Below are 19,042 nucleotides of genomic sequence, written 5' to 3'. Positions count from 1 at the left end.
AGAAAAGAGATCAGTTTCCACTATAAAAGCAATCATGTTTCAACGTTTGCCGTGGCCCCAGCTGTAATTTTATTCTATTCAAGAACCTGAGAGTATTTTGAGGAGCCATTTGAGGGCAAGGGAAATAATGGAGAAAATGATTTGAACTATAAAAATTCCGATTTTCATCCAAGTGTTTAGGACTCATCCCAGCAGAGAGGGAAAGTCCCCTCATGTCCCCTCAATGTCCCCTCTGTTTGCTCATTCCTTATGTGGCCCATCTTTAGCCATATGATCTCTCAGAAAGAGTTGGCTCGGACTCCTTCCTGGGTTTCATCTGCAGAAGTCTGCTCTTCAAAGACTGGGTCTTGTTTCAAGGCTGCAATTAAGCTTCCTGTGCCCCTGCCTCCAGTGCACATTGTCATTCCACACAGAGGCCCTCCCGGCCCAATCTCCACACTTCAAGGGATTGAAAGTCACCGTGGCTCTGAGGCAAGTGTCACCTGTGGACAGCTCCTGAATAACTAATCAGCAGAAGGAAATGAAGGATCTCAACACACAACTCATCTGCCTCAAACGGGGCTTGTGATTAAGCTGGGGAAGAGACCTGGATTCATGTGTGTGTGAGTGTGTGTGTATATATGTGTGTGCATGTGTGTGTATGTGTGTGAGTGAGTGTGTGTGTATGTATGTATGTATACGTGTGTGAGTGTGTGTATGTGTGTGTATGTGTGTGTGTGTGCATGTGTGCGAGTGTTTGTGCATGTGTGTATGTGTGTGTGTGCATGTGTGTGTGTGAGTGAGTGTGTGTGTATGTATGTGTGTATACGTGTGTGAGTGTGTGTATGTGTGTGCATGTGTGCGTGTGTGTGTGCATGTGTGTATGTGTGTGTGCATGTGTGTTTGTGTGTGTGTATGTGTGTTTGTGTGTGTGTGTATGTGTGTGAGTGTGTGTGTGTGTGAGTGTGTGTGTATGAATGTGTGTGTATATGTGTGTGTGAGTGTGTGTGTGTATACCTGATAAAGCAGTCATTTTTCCTGTTGCTGTGATATTTGACAAAAGTAACTTAAGGAAGGACGGGTTTATTCTGGCTCACAGTTTGAGAGTCCGGTCCATCATGGGTTGGAGAAACCATGACAGAAGTCATGGAAAACACAGCAAGGAGTGTTGGCACTCAGCGCCATCTCTCCATTCATTCAGTCAAAGACCCCAGCCCATGGGATGGTACAGCCCACTTTTTAAGGTGGGTCTTCATATCTCAAGGAACCTAATTAAGAAAAGCCTTCACGGCACGTCCTGATCTAAATTGTCCCACTCAACGCCCCCCTCCCCCCCCCCCCCGTGGGTGTACCTGGCCTGGAAGCTTTCCTTATAGATGATTCGAGATCCTGCCAATACAACAGTCAGTCACAACCAGATATGCTGAAAAATGGGTGTGAAATTGTGTGGCCCCCTTTCCAGGACACTTCACACACCCGATTTGTTTCCACCCTTCACTAGACAAAATCCACCGTCTTTGGAGGTCATTTGCTCCCTGAAAATGAGACAGCAGACTTCCTCTCAGACACAGGCACGTCCAAATGCAGCCTCGCCAAGCTGAGTCACGTGGACCTAGCCGAGCGTTTCCACTTTAAGCACAGTGCCGATTAAGTATAGTTCCGTAGTAATTGCATGCGCGAGCTACTCTTTCGGAGGACCCAAGTTTGGTTCCTATCATCCACGTCAGGCAGTAGCTCTGGTCCCGAGGAATCTGCTATCTTTGGACTCCACGTGCACCTGCAGTGTTGTGCCCATTCTGCCCCGCCCCCTAATTAAAATTAAATATTTAGAGAGGGAGGGCAGTCTATGATAAACTAGCCCGGTCAAATCAGGGCTTAGGGGTGTTGAGAAACATGGACTCACGGCTATGGCTTAGATCTTCTGTTGACTTCTCTCCCGGCAACACCATGTATCTGACCCAGAGCTGGTTCAACGCCTCTGGGCACACAGGACTCAGTAAATGCTTTCTACTAGGCTTGCTTTTTGCAAATGCGAAATTCGCTCCTTTGTTGCACCGAGTTCTTTCTTTGAACGGCCTTTGTCTTTTCTGTGTCCCATTTCCCCTCCCTTTTGCCATCTCTGCTTCCTTCATGAAAACCCAACGGTGCCCCATCTTTCTGGGGCAGGGGATAATGGTGGTGTGGGTTTAGGGAGAGAAGAAAGAGATATCGGCACACAAGAAAAGCTTAATTAGTCCAGTCTTCCTGTTAAAGTTTGGATAGGGTTTGTTCCCCCAAGTCCATGTTATGATGTAGCGAGGGGGCCTCACCAGACAATATTTGGACCCTCTGGCTTCCCAAATTATGAGCCAGACAACTCCCATTATTTTCGAAATTACCCAGCTTCGTGCATCTGACTTTAGCAACACAGGATAGACCAATGCACCTCTCCTTAATGCCCCTTTGAGGAATGCACGGTCTCCTTGGTACTAACGAAGGATTTACCGCAAGGAGGCAGCTTTGCATTAGTCATGTGACTTGGAGGGCCATGGAGAAGAGAAAGCAGATGCAGAGGTGCCTCCTGGGACATCCTTGAATTAAATTTCCAGCACCTCAGACAGAGGTTGTACTCCTGTTCCTTCCCCTGCTTAATTTGACTATGAGTTAGAAGTTAATGAGGGGAGGACTGTAATGAGCTCTTCTCCCGGCCCTCTTCTGTTTTTTTCCATCACCAGCTGGGTGTGTGATTCCGGTACAATATGACATTGCCTGGAAGTAGAGTCACGCCCCACAGGGTCTCAGATGCCAGGTGTGACTCCCAGGCCTCTTGCACTTCGGATCCACTGGTAATAAATCTGAGGTTTCTGTTTCCCCAGGATACAGGTCCTTTAACTATGCATTTCTCAGCCTCCAGCATAGTAATGAATAAACCTCTGTTCTTTATAAACTACTCAGTCTTGGGTATTCTGTTAGAGTAACACAATGTAGCCACTCTGTGGGGTAGTGGCCTGCTGATATGGGTCAATTCATCTGTCCACCCAGCATTATCTATAGCTCTACTTCCAAGGGATCTGACGCCCTCGTCTGGCCTCTGTGGACACTAGGCTCACAAGCAGCACATAGACAAAACACCCATACACATAAAAATAAAGTAAACTTGGAAATAAATAAAAGCTTGAAATGTGCCATCTGGATGGTATTCAAATGATCTGGTTTTGCTAAGCCAAGGCTGAACAACAACTGTAGGTTGGCCCCAGGTCATGACTTCAGCAAAAAATTAAATAAATCCATTCTATGAGGAATAGTTCGGAATACTTAGAATGTGCAATAAGAAATATTATGCAAGTTATGATTATATTGAAATCACATGTTATGTATCTTTCTGATCAGAAAAGCCAACAGTTATGTATGCATGCATAAAAAGAAAAGCCAGGAAACACTTATCATCAGCACATTGCAGGTTCTGACCAGCGTTCAGCCCAGTGAATAATATGCATCCAAGACGTGCTCCCCAGTATGACATTCTCACTAGAACAACCATAAATCATCACTGGGACATAACAGGGTGCCGCAGCCCTAAGAGCCAAGAGGAGCTGGTAGCTTATGGGCAAAGTAGGTTCTATTTATTTCCATCTGCCAGTGAAAATGAATTCATCTCCCCACTCAAGGGACCAGCCTGATATGTGGGTTCCTCCTCAGATCTCCTTGCCTCTCAGAGAGCAGTCTGGGAGCCCAGCTATTTAAGGTTTCAAAGATTAAACAAAACCACTGCTGCTTGCTTCTCTGCCAGAGTAGGTTGCTGGGAATTCAAAGCAAAACAACTCGGCCCCCAAATAACCCATGAGTTGCTTCTCTGAGAGGTACATCATCTTCTGGTGGGAGCAATCTGATTGGATGTTCATGAAAGCATCAGCATAGTGTGTTTTCCCGATCGCACAGAGCAAATCCCGCTCAGAACTTTTTTCTCGGCCAGGCAGTGGTGGCATACTCCTTTAATCTCAGCACTCAGGAGGTAGAGGTAGAAAGATCTGTGAGTTCAAGACCAGCCTGGTCTACAGAGTGAGTTTCAGAATAGCCTACACAGAGAAACCATGTCTTTAAAAACAAGACATATATATATGATTTATTGTGAATGTATGTATTGTGGGCAGGGGTACATGTGCCATGCATGGTGTATGTGTGGATGTCAGACGACAACTTGTTTCTCTATTACCCTGTGGGTTTCCAGGCATCAGAGTTAAGTTACCAGCCTTAGTGGCAGGTTACCTGCTGAGCCATCCCACTGGGTCTGAATTTTTAAAAAAGATTTCTTTATTTAGTGTGTGTATATGTGAGCATGCATGCCGCATGGTGTGAGCATGGAGGTCAGAGGACAAGCTGTGGCAATGGGCTCTCGTCTTCTACCATGTGGATTCTGGGGATCCATCTCAGATCGTCATGATTGTGGGCAACTAAGTGCCTTTACCCACTGAGTCGTGTCACTGGCTAATCGACTATTCCTTTTGAGGCAAGAGTTTTCCTCAGTGGTCTTCCGGTCTCTACCCTCTTTAGAACTGAGCTTACAGGGGTTTTTGGGAATACCTACCTGGCTTGTTACATGCTGGGCACTCATGAGGCCGAGGCAGGCAGAGCTCTGTGAGTTCAAGGCTAGCGTGGTCTACATAGTGAATTTCAGGACAGCCAAGAACATATAGTGAGGCCCTAATTTATAAACAATAAGCTCTTATAGACTAGAGAGGAAGGGGCTGGGTAGGACAGACTCAGTTTCTCCACGTTGTTCTTTTAAGTTGAAAGACCACTGGAAGTCCCTTCACACGGCAGGGATAAAGTCCTGAGAAGCCAAATAGCTTCTCTCTGCAGGTGTGTCCAGCCGTGACCTTGACCCTGGCTGCTATCTGACTTAACATGTTATAAGGAACCATCTAGAATTGAACCCAGAGTCAACCAGTGTCCCTTCATGACCACCGCCTGGAGGCTAAAGTGTGATTGTGTCTTCACCAGTGCAGTGGAGCTGAGCGGTTCTTTTCCCCTTTGAAAGGGAACTCGGCTTTCCATAGCCTGAGTTCTGCCACTTGGGAGAGATCAAACTGGGACAATGAGAAACCAGGGAACAGGACGGGGAAGGACAGAGAAGATGAGAGAGCTGAGGCTTTGGACACTGCCAGGAGGTGGGGTCTGGAACAGGGAACCACTTAGCAGATGCGAGGAAGCTACAGAGTGGGGGCTGGTTACTTGGGTCTATTGTTATTCAAGTGTTAGTGACAAACTGCATATATTTTAATGATTTTAGGCTACAGGATGCTACTTCTAGAGTTTGACACCAGAGACTCCGCCTGAGTTCCCAGACTAAACATATTTTCTCTAAGACAAGGGTCTTCACTGAGCATGCGCAGTAAACCTCACAGAGTTCTTGGTTTGAGGTTGAAGAGCATGCTCGCATGCTCGCTGCTCTGTGAGGCTGGAAGAGCACCAAGCATTTGGAGATGGATGGTGGTGAGCAGGACAGGCAGCAGGATGGGTACAACACACACACATACTGGTGCCCAAGGAAGCCAGAAGAGTCACCTGACTTGGGTGATGGGAACCAAACTTGAGTTCCCTAAAGGAACAACTTTCAGCTGTAGACCGATACCCAGGGTATTGAAGGTTGAGCACAGATGGAGGATCTCTTCCAGACAGAGATGTGCTCCAGAGAGAAGGAAACTTCACTCATAACGGCAAAGAGGCCCAACAATGTGACTCTTCCTATGGGCGGATCACTAACCTGTAAAATCAGTGCTGAGAAATGACCCAGGCTTCCCCCTTCCCCGCCCTTGTTAGCGTTTCATGTCTACGTCTGTTATAGGAACCAGTGCTATGAAGTGAATGTGTTCTCCCAATAAAGCCTTATTCCTGACTCTCTCTGGCTTGATTCTGTCATCTCTTCCTGTTTACTGTTATCCTGACATGATGCCATGTGCCATACGTGTCACAGGCAAAGGGACCCTACTGTCACCAGGGACTGAAACAATGGGGCTGGCCAGCTGCTCTGGGAACTAGATATGGCCACAGAGCATTTACAGAAAGCAAAGGGATGGCAGGCTTGGCTTTGATGCCTGGGTGCAGCTCTTTTAATTTCTTTTGTCTCTTCTGCCCCACTGAAGCTAGTCCTAAGCCTAAGCCGCCTTTTCTCCTAGCTCCGAGCCCACAGAGGTTCAGTAAATTGTATCCAAATGTTTCCAATTCCTGAATTACCTTAATATCAAAAGGGGCCGGAAGGCCCAGGTTTTGAGTCCCAGGACCCACAAGTCAACTTAGAACTTTCCTCAACTCCAGTTCCAGGATATCCAGCGCTCTCTTCTGGCATCTGTGGGCATTGCATGAATGCGATCCACAGACAAAAGCAAAAACAAAAACAACAAACAAACAAACAAAACACAAAAACTGTGCAGTGCAGTCAAAACACACAGTTATAAACTAAAAATGAATAAATTCGAAAAATTTAATAATAAGATGACAACAACTTCTCTAGGAGTTTAAAAATAAACAAAACCCACGCACGGTGGCGTGTGCCTTTAGTCCCAGCACTTAGAGGCAGGGACAAGTAGATCTCTGTGAGTTATTGGAGGCCAGCCTGGCTAAAGGGTGAATCCCAGACCAGCCAGAACTACATAGTGAGACCATGAGTCAAAATAAAATAAAATAAAATAAAATAAAATAAAATAAAATAAAATAAAATGAGAGAAAGAACAGAAGAATGGATATACAGTGTAACACTAAAAGGCTTGAGGGCTCAGTGGGGCTCATAAAGCCTTGTTTAGAGAAAGCACCAGGATAGTCAGCCGGATGCAAGATGACCTAACTGGGTGCAGGAAGCACAGAGCTCCCCAAAGCCGCAGTGTACATGCATGTGACTGGGTGAGGTAAGGACGTAAGAAGAGCTGAGGACTTGGTCCACAAGTTCAACCCCATGTCATCTCCAGCCCCTCCCTGTTCCTTTCCCTCAGTTCATGGTTTACCTGGACATCATCTACCTGAAAGCTATCTCTTCACTCTGAACCTGTCATCTCTAGCAAAGGCTACTGGCTGCCTAAGTCAACCGTGTCTTCCTCCTCAGGTCCTTGGCCTGCCCCTTTCCCTAGTTCCTCTCAAATCAAACATGGCCACAGGCCACCAACAGAAAGAGAAGAGAGCAGGCCGGCTTGGGCTTTGGTGCCTCGGGTGGCCCCTTCGGTTTTTCTCATCTCTTCTTCCTGCTGTATGAGCAGGTGCAGCCCAGCCTCATCCAGAAGGTGAAGAAAACATCTGAGGAGATTTACAGAGATGGGTGGGTGGATTCTGTGTCCTGTGTGAATGGCAAAGGTTGTAAGGCTGCCCAAGTCTGGAGCTTATCTCCAAGGGTCTTGTAGAGTGAAAAATTATAAAGGCCTTTTTATGAAATATGTGTAAATTCTTTCGCCTTAGACCTTGGGCAGAAAAGCACCTGCCAGCAGGTTTGGGTCCATCTAATTAGTTACAGAGGAGGGGGAGTTACAGGACAAAGGCCTGTTAAGAACATCCCAGAAACTGACTGGCCAAGAGAGGAACTACACCCTGCCCCCATGGTATGGCCTGCTAGTGTTCAAAAAAAAAAAAAAAAAAAAAAAAAAAAAAAAAGTAAAACAACAAATCCTGTGCACCCACGTGAAAGTTCGTTTTTTCCCCACCCCGCCCATATATAAGTGCTAGACCACTGAGCCACGAGGTCAGTCCCTCTATCCCCTATGTGAGATATGGGGATATGGGCTGGCCCAGAGCTCTGATTTAATAAACCACCTCATGTGCTTTACAGCAAGACGGTCTCTCGTGTGTCCTTTGGGTGCGTGCTATCCTGTGACTTAAGTGGACCCCCTTTCTGGAGAGTCCCGGACCTTTCAGTCTCTCAAGAGCAGTCCACATCTGAGTCTCTCTCTCTCTCTCTCTCTCTCTCTCGGAGGCATCCCCTTTCCCCACACCTGAGTACACCTGAGAGAGAGAGAGAGTATGGAAGCCCAAGAACAACCTCAGCTCTCTTCTTCAATAGCCATCCAGCTGACCAGGAAGCTCTAGGCATGCCCCTGTCTTTACGTGCCTCCCCATCTCTGAGATTAAAAGTGTACACCACTGTGTGTGGCTTCCCCGACCCCTCGACATGAGACAGGGTTTCATCGTGTAGCCCTGGCTGACCTGGAACTCAATATGTAGACCAGGCTGGCTTGAAACTCAAACTCACAGAGATCCACACTTGCCTTTGCCTTCCCGGTGCTAGGGTTAAAAGTCGGTGAGACTTTCCAAACAAACAAACAAACAAACAAACATGCTTGGCAACCAGACTTCAGCATCACTGAGTGAACCGTTTCTCCCAAGCTCTCATTTCTGACTTCCCTAGTAAACGAGCTCTCTTTATTATAGCAATCCAACCTTACCCTTAATAATGTCTGTTAGCATTCTGTCTAGGCTCCGCCCCACAGTTACCTGGCAACAGCCAGGTGTGCCTGACTCACTATAAAAGGGGCTGGCTTGCCCCCTCCTCTCTCTTTGCTCTCTCTCTCTCTCTCTCTCTCTCTCTCTCTCTCTCTCTCTCTCTCTCTCCCTTACCCTCTCAACTCCCCTCCCCATGCCCTGAATAAACTCTATTCTATATTATACCATTGTGTGGCTGGTCCCTCAGGGGGAAGGGATGCCTCAGCAAGGGCCCTTGGAGGCATCCCCTTTCCCCACGGAGGCATCCCCTTTCCCCACACCTGAGTACACCTCCATAAAACATATCCCCTCTCTCTTTTTCTTTTAAAAAACACATCAATGTCAAAAGTGCTTGGTAATGATCCTGGCTTGGTCTTTTTTTATCCACTGCAATGTACTTACTGTCTGAGGGAGTAGCTGACTCTTGTGCCAATAAGTAGAGAGTCTGAACGCCTGCATTAGACTTGTGCATTAGGCTGTGTGGCCTTGACCATGTGGGCCTCAGTCTCCTCACCTGTAAAATAGGGAGAACAGCTGGACCTGCTTTGAGATGACTGCACTTAAAGCACTATATACTGAAAACCCATAGAGCCACACCCAATATTTTAAAAGTGCTCAGTTAAATGATAAAAATGATATTTTCCTGATCAAAATGACTGTTTTTGTTTGTTTGTTTGTTTTGTTTTTCGAGAAAGATTTTCTCTGTGTGCTCTGCCTGGTCCTGTAGCTGTATGTAGACCAAGCTGGCCTTGAACTCACAGAGGTGCTCCTGCCTCTGCCTCTCGAGTGCTGGGATTAAATGCCACCACCACCTGGCTGATGGCTATCTTATTTAACCTTCATTTTTGTTTTATATGTATGGGTGTTTTGCTTGCATTTGTGTTTACCATGTGCATGTAGTACCTGCAGAGGCCAGAAGAGGACGCCAGATGCCTCGGAACTGGAATTAAAGATAGTTGTGAGTGCTGTATAAATGCTGGAAATTGAATGTGGGTCCTTTGGAAGAGCAGCCAGTGCTCTTAACCACTGAGCCATCTCTCAAGTTCCATGATGACTATTTTATAAAGGAAGTATCATGTTTTCCGAAGCCTCAGGGGTCTTCATGAATACAGAAAGGATGTCATATGAAATTAAAGCGTCAGGTAAGGTGTCCTTTACAGAGCAATTTTCTGTTCTGTGAACTCAGTGGGATGGCTTTGGAAAATGCATGCAAATGTATGCAAATCACACACGGATTCACATAAAGTAGTCTGTGGGTACCACCTCCGCATTTACTAGAAAGAAATCTGGTGGCTTTGTACCATGCCACTCTGTGTTCTGTCAGGTGTCTAATCTGTCCTCTCTGAAAAAATGCACCTGGGAGGGAGAGGCGTTCGTGTGGATGTGCGTGGGTCTGAGGCAGAGGGGTTGATGACAGCAGCTTCAGAGCTGCTTAGCAGTGAGATGGAGCGGCAGGTCCACGACTGTAGACTTCAGTATTTGTGCTGGCAAGATGGCTCAGTGGGTTAAGGTTCCTGATGACCTTAGTTTTAGTCTCTGGGACTTACATGGTAGAAGGACAGGATTGACTCCTACGGGCTTTCTTCTGACTTCCACATTCCCACAGTGATACCAGTGTGCCCCCACACTGACACGTGCACACATCCATACAAAATAAATACGTAAAATAAAATTTAAATTATTCATCGGGATGTTAGAGTGAGCTGGTTTTGGCAGCTGCCACCTTATAATCACCAGGGTTGATTTGGCTGATCTGGTTAATTAGGTGGGTATCAGTGCTCCCCGAATGTCCCTCCTCCCAAAGGTGAGTGCTCCATGGAAGAGAACATCCCTTCTCAATAAAGGAGGGTGGCTTCTTTTTTTTTCTTTTGAAGATTTACTTACTTATTTTGAGTATGTATGTTGCTCTCTTCAGACACACCAGAAGAGGGCATCGGATCCCGTTACAGATGGTTGTGAGCCACCATGTGGTTGCTGGGAATTGAACTCAGGACCTCTGGAAGAACAGTCAGTGCTCTTAACCACTGAGCCATCTTGCCAGCCCTGAGGCAGGTGGCTTTTTGGTGCAGGGTATTCAAGTAGCTGTGCTCCCCAGCTACCGCCAGCAAACAAGCTCTCAAGATCCAATATTTAAAACCTTCAGCCAGACAGGGTGGTATACAGCTTTAATCCCAGCACTCAGAAGGCAAAGACAGGTGGATCTCTGTGAATCTGAGGCCAACCTGGTCTACATAGTGAGTTCTAGGACAGCCAGGGCTACAACATCAAAAGACCATGACTCAACAACAAAACAAAGAAGGGAACAAAATTACTAATAGTTTTTTCATATAAATGTATATCTCAAGTGTGTGTTTGTGTATGCCTTTACGTGTGTGTGTGTGTGTGTGTGTGTGTGTGTGTGTCTGTGCATGCATGGAAGCCAGAGGTCAGCATCAAGTGTCTTCCTCAGTTTTGTTTGTTTTTTGTTTTTTTCCAGACAAGGTTTCTCTGTGTAGTCCTGGCTGTCCTGGAACTCACTCTGTAGACCAGGCTGGTCTTGAACTCAGAAATCCGCCTGCCTCTGCCTCCCAAGTGCTGGGATTAAAGGCGTGCGCCACCACTGCCCAGCTCTTCCTCAGTTTTTACAACCTTACTTTGTGAGTCAGGGTCTCTCACTGAACCTGGAGCACACCAAATGTCTAGGCTATGTGGCCAGTGAACTCCGGGAACATGCATGTCTCTTCATCTCCAGCGGTAGAGTTACAAGCACGTGCCACCGAGCTCGGCTTTTAAGTGGTGCTAGGGATTTGAACTTAGGTCTTCCTACCTGCACAGCAAGCACTTCACCCACTGAACCATTTCCACGGCCCTAGCTGGGCAGCCTTATGGAAGGTGAAGGTGAAGGAAGGTGGTAAGAGACAGGGTTAGCACAGAGCCGTGCTGCAGTCTGGGCAGCAGGAACTTTCAAAAGTAATTCAGTCTTCAAGTACTTTGTCCAATTATCATTCCAGACAGCAGGCTCATTTGTTCCAGCAAGCATGCACCGGTTCATTCATTTGACAAAGATTCAGAGAGCAAGGGCTCCCCATCAGCTCTCTGCAGGGTTCCAGGACATAAGGGCAGAGAGGACACCGTTGTCATTTTTTTTTTTTTTTTTTTTTTTTTTTTTTTTTTTGTTCACACTAAAAGGAATCGTTTCTTACTGCCCTTGCTCACAGGGACTTCTTTTTTATCTCAGAGCTTAACCACCCAGAGCAGGAGACAAATGTATCACCCAGAAACACCATGCACAAGTCAGGCTTGGCAGCCTAGACAACAAGAGATACAGAGGTCTGGCTGTACTTAGGAAGGTCAAAGCCACACAGAGGAATGCATTGAGTCTCAAGGATGCTCAGGAGCCTGCCAGGTGGGCTGGCAGAAGGGATGCTGTGTACCGGGGCACGGAAGCATGAAGCTACACGGCTGTGTGTTCCAGTTGGGAAGGCTGGTCAACGGTGTCAAGATGTACCTTTCCCTGGCACCCCTGGCTCTTACAAATGCTGGTGACATTTATGGGGCCCAGGTGCTTGCTCCTCAATTATGGTAAACAGCAACTCTGTGTCGTTTGTCCTCTGCTTCTGCCTATGCTTCGTCGCTTCAAGGAGACTGAGTCACTGGGAACTGGGGCTATCTGTATCATCTTTGTGCCCCTGCCTGACAGAGATCCAGGACAGTGCCTTCCCTTGAACTCTGGAGTTTGCAGAACATGTAGCAGAGGATAAACATCCTCCCACCTTCATGATGACCTTCTTCACTGAGCAGCCCCCCAGTGACCAGCAGTTGAGTCTGTATATTAGTATCTCACTTAAACCATCACCTGTGAGGCACATACTGAGTCCCCACTTTACAGAGGAACTGAGGAAGATCTAGAAGCAGCTTGGGAATGCTGACTTTGGGACTGGGATGATGACTCAAAGGGTAAAATGCTTGCTCTGCAATCACACGTACCCAAATTTGTATTTTCAGTACCTACATAATAACCAGATATGACAGTGCATCCCTGTACCCCTAGGATGAGGGGTGGGGGAGCAGAAGTGTGGAGAGAGGACGTGATGGCCAGCTAGTTCAATGGGATGATGACCTCCAGCTTAGGGAAGAGACCATCTCTCAAAAACCTGTAGTGGAGAGTGAAGGAGGAAGATACAGAAGGCAGCCTCCAGCCTCAACACTGTCATGCATGGGTCAATGCATGTTTGCACATGAGTAGCACGCTTGCAGACAAACGCTGGCTTTGAATGCAGGGCCGAGGCTTTGGGCTCTGCTTTACCCAAGCTTACCATTCTCATTTCAGTTTACTTTGTAAAACTGTATGGACTTGATTTATTTGTGTGTGTGTGTGTGTGTGTGTGTGTGTGTGTGTGTGTGTGTGTGTGTTTGTGTGTGTTTTACCTGCATGTATGTTTTACCTGCGTGCATGTTTATACATGGTGTGCATTCAGTGTCTGTGGAAGCCATAAGAGAGTATCAGATTTCCTGGACCTGGAGTTGGGGGTGATTGTGAGCCACCACGTGGATGCTGAAAATTGAACCCAGGTTCAACTACTGAGCTACCTTGTGGCTCCTTTCCTAAACCCCAGAACCCTTTAGGATAGGGCTGTGTCTGCTCCATCCTTGTACCCCACACCTCGTAGAACACTCGTTCTTCTAAGAAGGAAAATCCAAAAGGTCTGGGTGAATTTGGAAAGTCAAGTTTTCTAAAGTTAAGTGCAGGTTAGGTGAAAGACAGACTGGGAGGAGACTTTGAAGGTTTGTGGAGGGTGGAGTAACCTGTGGTGTGCTGCCTGCTTGCGATGGAACTCTTAAGTGTATTTGGAGGAACCCTAAATTCCCAGGCTACTGCTGGGGTACAACTCGGTGTTCTGTCACACACACACACACACACACACACACACACACACACACACACACCACTACCTGACGTCTCAGGATCAGATCAGAGGCTGTGTTTGGAGAGACAATGCCTTTGCTCTATCCCAGAAGACTAAGCAAGTGTCTTATCTAGGTGGGGTTGCCATAGAAATGACTGTGAAACCTGGAGAAGAAGCATCATTTGCAGGAGACAGCCAGTTAATGCTTTAAACATTTCTTGAGTGTCGAGGTGGATTCTAGGAACTGAGACCAAGCATCTGTGATGGTTAATGGCGATTGTCAACTATATGGGATATGGAGTCATTGAAGAGGCACCCTTCTGGGTGTGTTCTTGAGGATGCCCTCACTTTCCAGTGGCCCAGATATAAAAACATCCCAGGAGAAATCAGTACTTACCACCTGACTTGGCTTCTTTCTGGTGAGGGAGTTGGTACTGTTGCTGCTGCCCCACCACCGTCCACTGCCATTAGAATCCAGTTTCTTTGGCTTCCTAACCTGGACGGACACCAGCAGCTCTCCAGGAATCCTCCAGACCTCTAGCACCAGACTGGAATTGCTGAGACATCCTGCCACCGAAGGTAGCGATCAGCTCCCAGGTTCCCGGTTTTTCCAGTGTGCAAGCCAGCCATTTCTGGACCATGAGACCACATTGTGTAAGCCAGCCTGATTAATTCCCTTTGTGATATATGTTCATTCCATTGGTTCTGTTTCTCTAGAGAACCCTGACTGATACAGTGTCCCATTTCCATTTTAATGAGGGACAATGGAGTGAGTAAGGAAAGAAACCGGCAAGTGAGCCCGGCTGGTGATAATAGGCATTTTGACAAGAAGACAGGGATGTTTAGACTGATGGAGAAGCTGGGAAGTAGAGGCAGGCCTGTAGTCCTGAGATGATATTTGGACTGAGAAAACCCAAAGGACAGAATGGTACCAATCAAGCCAGAAGCTGTGGGCATGGTGGGGGCAGGGTGAGGGGGTGGGGTGTTTATACAGAGGATACAACTAGAGCAATGACCTTGGGGCAGAAACCGATAAGAAGTAACAAAAACAGAAGGTTGGGCTAGCCAGAGGCTAGTAAACTATATGCAAAGAAAGGGTCACAAGCCCCAGTGGAAAAGATACATAGAGCCAGGCCTAGTGAGATTTTATTCCAAGTGACTGTATTAGTTAGCTACCACTGTATAACAAATCGCACCCCCCCCATTCCCATTTAATAGTTTAAAGCTAACCATGGTTTTATATCAACTTCTCTGGGTAAGAAAAAACTTTAGGTTGGCCTGTGGACAGCTTCAAGTTCAACTCGGAAGGCTCTGCTTTAAGCTTCTGTGGATGTCAGCCAGGCTCAGTTCTTCATGGGCCATTGCTCTGAGGTCACTATCCAATCATTGCCATGTGGGCCACTCCAAGCTGGCAGCTTGCTCCATCAAACTATGCAAGCCAAGAAGGTGACAATCTGCTGGCAACGTGGAAAGGAACCACTGTCCTTTGTCACCCAGTCTCAAATGTGACATCCCTCTCCATTTCTGTAATCCGTCTTGCAGAGACAAGTCACAGATTCCACCCTCACTCAGGGAACACCTGGAGGTGATCCCGAGATCTAAGAGAGCTTTCTGTCTCACACACAGGAACCCATCGGCAGCATCTGAGCAGGGGGTGACATATTCTGATGCATATTTTCAATAGCCATCTTGACGTCCTTGACTCTTGGAATCCTGAGTTGGGGGTTGGGCAGGAGTAGACTTCTGGTGAGAGTTAGAGAGCTCCATGGCTTGGGTAAGGAGATAATGGGGAAGGGGTTTTGCCAGTGTATAGGAGATGAGAGGTGGAGAGGAAGTGTGTGTGTGTGTGTGTGTGTGTGTGTGTGTGTGTGTGTGTGTGTAGAAGAAACGCCTGCCTCCATTTCCCTCTTGGAACCTGTGTGAGCAGCACATAGCACCCCCTGGTGGTGGTGGTGCAGAAGGATCAGGAGTTGAGTTGAAGGCTTTAGTGAGGGACACAGACATCTGCATCAAGCTGCTTCAGGGTTGGGGGAGAAAAGGGATAGAGTATGCTCTCATCCCCAGGGGACGTCCAAGGGGATGTCCTCATGCCTCCTGCCCTGGCAGCCAGGCACTGATCAAAAAGTGATTCACACCAGTAATCCAAATGACATCACCAAACACCAGCCACAATTGTTATGATTCCAACATAGCCTTTGACATACTGGCATCATCTTACTTAGGAGTCAAGGCCTGGGATTTTGGTTAATTTAGAAGTCAGTCTGGCAACAAAAAGGGAGAGCCTGTCTGTTGGATTGGTTTTTACTCTCAGGATCCTGGCCCTTCTGGGGGATTTCCAGAGGACTTCAATGCACACAGCTCTCCTGGACCTTACCTCCTGGCTAATTGAGAAAGTTGGGAAAAGGATAAGACAGAAAGATCTCTGGATGAAGATTAGGAAGTAAAAGGAGGTTTAAGGATTGAGGGGTGGTAGAAGGGAGGAGGGGAAAGGCAGAATAAGACCTTATATTAATTACATATATAATATACATATATATATATATATATATATATATATATATATTAGCTGAAGAGATAGCTCAGCAGGTAAGAGCACTCTCCACTCTTCTGGAGGAGCTAGGTTTGATTTCCAGCATCCACACAATGGCTCACAATCATCTGTAATTCCATTTCCCAGAGACCCAAGTCCTCTTCTGACCTCCTTGGCACACAAGTAGTGCACAGACATACATGCAGGCAAAAACATGCATACATGTGAAATAAAAGTGTTAATGCAAACAATTAGGCGTTTTTAGAAATGAAATGAAATCGCATTCCTGTGTGTATGTGCACAGGTATATGTGTAGGCACGCAAGTACCACAGAGTACCTGTGTACGTCAGAGGACAACTTGTAGGGGTTGGTCCTCTCTCTTTCCATCATCTAAATCCCAGGGATCGAACTCAGTTCATCCGACTTGATAGAAAGCACCTCTATCCACTGAGCTATCTCAAATGATCTGAGTGTTAGGTTTTTTTTTTAGAAACATCCACCAGAATGCCTTCGGCCTTTTATACCTCATCTAGAGTCTCTTGAGTAGGAATCTTGGTATGTTTATTACCTCCAAGAGTGAACACAGGACAAACAGACACTCTGGAAGTTTCCCCAGGCCTCTTTACCTGCATTTTGTCCTCTTCCTAAGAGGTTTGTCCCATGTGGGTCCGGGGAAAGTGGGTGAGCCCCAAAGTGGGGACCCACAATCCTGGCATCCTATGTCCAGCTCCTGTCCTTGACTCATGACCTTGCTCAGATCTCGGCTCTGTTTCTTGCAAGAGGAAGAAATATCAGAGGTGGCAAAGCTGATTTTCCCAAGGAATGGGAGTTCTACAGCATGGGGGTGGTGCCTCCTGATTCTCTTGAGCCTCAATCTTGCCCTGTTGATGTTAATTAATAAAAGAAAACAAGTCAGATTAGGATCCACGGGATCACTTTGGGAGACACTTAAAGCCAAAAGCAAGGAGTTCCCGACAGGGAGATTTGTGGCCACTTTGTAGAAGCCACTCGTGGCTTCTACAACATTTTCCAAGTCACGTTTCCGCACAAATAATTTCCCTCATGCCCTCACACTGTCTGTGCAAGGGCAGAGGAAACATTTCCTCTTTATTTCAGGACAAGGGAGTTACAGCCAAGGAGAGGCATTTCTCAGCTGTTTTGTTCCCAGAAGCCCCTTGTGTTATTTTGCTATCAAAGCATGGCCCTGTTTTGTGAGTTATTATTGGCTAAATACTGTGCATGTACTAGATAGAAAGGGGCTGTTGATGTTGATCAACGTCACCTGTGAGTGAGCGCCATGTTTACTCTGGTGTCTTCTTCCTAGATAAAAGGCCACCTCTCACCAGGGTAGTAAATTTTAACAGACAAGGTCTGGGATATCTTCAAAAAGATGGAGGAACTGACTCTATGATTCTGTAGTCAGTGATAGCACCAGGTACAGACACCAGCGGAAAGACTGGAGATCTGACTCACAGTGCAGAGCTGAAGCTAACCAGACCCCTTGACAGGAAGACACCTATTACACACTTAGACCTACAGCTCCGACAGGGGCTACTCAGCCCAGAACAGAACCCTAGGCTGAAAGACAAGAGCTCTCTTTTCAGGATGCTTTTGCAGAGTTTAGAGTGGTGGTACATGCTCTCTCTGGCTGCCTTCCTGCATCCTTAACAGCATCAATGCGGCTAAGATACCTTCACCCACCCTGATCCTTTCCACACTATACTTCCGTTTCAAAAGGCAGAACCCCTGAAACTGGGACTTGCAAGACATTGTGCGGACCCGGGGAGAGAATTGGAATACAAGACAGGGACTGCAGGTCTAGCTTGGTGGCCAGGATGTGTTCAAAGGAGGCGCGATTGGGGGGGGGGGGTAGGGTGGGCAACACCCAGCCCCTCCTGGAACTCATGCAAGTTCTTGGGTCTTTGGCTCTGCCCCAAAGGCTCAACTGCCCGATCCCTGGCTCAGAGGCACCAACTGGCTTACAAACTGGAAAAAGAGGTAGTCCAACTTCTTTCCAAACTGGGGAAAATACCCAGACTTAGCTCTGAGGCATCGGAATAGCTGGCTCCACCAATCCCCAGCAGTGCCAGGGGTTGGGGCAGGGTCAATGGGGGCCAGAAACTGACAGCTGTTCCGTGGGTTATTTTGGGCCAGGGGCTGAGCTTTTCAGTTCCAGAGTGTTGGGATTAAAATAGCCACCTGCAGGGCAACTTCCCTGTAGCACTGTAGGGGCTTTTCCAGACGGAAAACATTCAGAGCAGGGGTGGGGGAGTAGAACACGGGGTTGGCTTGAAAAGTGGCAAGGAAGGGAAGGAATTCTATCACCGTCTAAGACCTACCTCACCTCTGTGGAGCTGGGTTCTAAGCGTTGTTGGCATATCTCTGACCAGATCACTTTCCCGGGCCATCAAAATGAAGGGTTGATGGGGACAGAAGAGTTGGTAACTCCCAAACACTGCTTCTGGTCTTCCTCAGTCCTCAAAGGGAGTGGTGAGATGTCCCTACCCTTGCCTTTTCACAGAGGGTATCTCAGAAGCTCAGGGGGCGCTAGGAGGCTCTGGTTCCAGGACACTCACCTCCAAACTGCCCCAATGCCTCTTGCTTTGGCTTTGCTCTGAGCCACCGAAGATCCGTGCTGGGAGGATAATCAGTTTCATCTCCAAGCTCAGGACCAGCATGGAAAACGCTGACTGGCCCTGGCCATCCTTCCAGTCACAGCGGGACTTTGGCAGCCACCCGCCTGGCTCACAACCTCCTCCTGCAGAAGGTGGGACGAAAGCAGGTGGGAGGAAGGAGGGGGTCAAAGGGAAGCCCAGCCATCTTGGAGCCTAGCCAATTCTCAGCTTTGCAGCCCCAGGCGGGGACTTGGAAGCCTGCGGGCTTTGTCCCGGACTTGGAGCTAGAGTGACCTGGGCCCCTTTGGCAGAGACAAGGGTGGCGCTCCGGGCGCATGCCCCAGACACGCCCCATGGAAATCGCTCCAGGGATCCGTCACTGAACTTAGTCTTGAGCACCACTGGCCAGGTCTGTGCGACAGGTCCCACTTTCCCGCCCGAGTGGGGTCGCACTGGGCTCCCTCTGCCTGTGCTTTGGAATGTTCCAGAGGGTCAGTTTCCTGTGCGGGTGAATTCTGCGCCCAGCGCCTCTCCTCTGCCTTCTCCCTCCTCGCCACCCGGACACCCCGGGCTGTTCTGTCCCCGCCGCACT

The 19,042-nt window shown here is 47.6% G+C and overlaps 1 long non-coding RNA gene across 1 annotated transcript; it reads right to left on the bottom strand.

Annotated features, from left to right (window-relative positions):
- Positions 1–12,767: 12,767 nt before the first annotated feature.
- Positions 12,768–18,866, bottom strand: LOC143442290 (uncharacterized). The gene is made up of 3 exons (XR_013110332.1): positions 18,175–18,866; positions 16,462–16,716; positions 12,768–13,936 (listed from the first exon to the last, which is right to left on the bottom strand). It is a non-coding gene; the product is annotated as an uncharacterized LOC143442290 (long non-coding RNA).
- Between the last annotated feature and the right edge of the window lie 176 nt (positions 18,867–19,042).

Source organism: Arvicanthis niloticus, chromosome 5 (genome assembly GCF_011762505.2).
Source record: "Arvicanthis niloticus isolate mArvNil1 chromosome 5, mArvNil1.pat.X, whole genome shotgun sequence".
NCBI classification, from domain to species: domain Eukaryota; kingdom Metazoa; phylum Chordata; class Mammalia; order Rodentia; family Muridae; genus Arvicanthis; species Arvicanthis niloticus.
This window is presented reverse-complemented; position numbering and strand designations above follow the sequence as displayed.